Here is an 884-nt window from a genome sequence, read left to right on the forward strand (position 1 = left end):
TATATATATATATATATATATATATATATATATATCACAGTTTAAAATAATAAGTAACATGCTTTATTGCCATTGTATACGATATAACAAAATTCAGTATGGCAATTCCGAAAGCGGGCACTTAAAGGCACTTAAACACTACACTTAAAATAAATTAGTTAGGAATAGTATGTTTAAAATAAGGAATCTGCAATCTGTAAAAAAAAATATATAGAAACATTTTACATGAATATGTTACACACTTCAATATTCAGATGTATAAACTACTGTTCAAATGTCTGATGTCTGATGTTTTTGTTACATATATTAAAAAAATTATACTTTTATTTAGTAAGTGTACATTAAATTGATCAAAAGTCATAGTAAAGAGATTTATAATGTTACAAAATATGTATATTTCAAATAAATGCTGTTCTTTTTAACTTTCTATTCATCAGCGAATCCTGAAAACGTGCATTATGGTTTCCACAAAAATATTAAGCAATTGAGCAATTTTCTTAACATCATAATAATTACAAATGTTTCTTGAGCACCAAATTAGCATATGAGGATGATTTGTGAAGAATCATGTGACACTGAAGACTGGAGTAATGGCTACTGAAAATTCAGCTTGGCCATCACAGGAATAAATTACATTTTAAAATATATTAAAACAGTTATTTAAATTTTTTATAATATTTCACAATATCATTGTTTATACTGTATTTTTTATCAAATAAATGTAGTCTTGGTCTTCTTTCAAAAATATTTAAAATTCTTACCGCCCCCAAACTTTTAAACAACAAGAATTGAAAATGTCAGGCAAGAAAATTGCACTCTCTTCAGCAAGAAAAAAAAAAAAAAAAAAAAAAAAAATCTTTAAAAATTAAAGAATAAAAGAATGT

General features: G+C 24.4%; 1 protein-coding gene across 1 annotated transcript in view; it reads right to left on the reverse strand.

Moving 5' to 3' along the window:
- Positions 1 to 884, reverse strand: part of LOC107584942 (serine/threonine-protein kinase OSR1-like) — a 90,447-nt gene that overhangs the window by 23,725 nt on the left and 65,838 nt on the right. The window lies entirely within an intron of this gene.

Source organism: Sinocyclocheilus grahami, unplaced genomic scaffold, assembly GCF_001515645.1.
Source record: "Sinocyclocheilus grahami isolate Dianchi unplaced genomic scaffold, SAMN03320097.WGS_v1.1 scaffold65.1, whole genome shotgun sequence".
Lineage (NCBI taxonomy): Eukaryota > Metazoa > Chordata > Actinopteri > Cypriniformes > Cyprinidae > Sinocyclocheilus > Sinocyclocheilus grahami.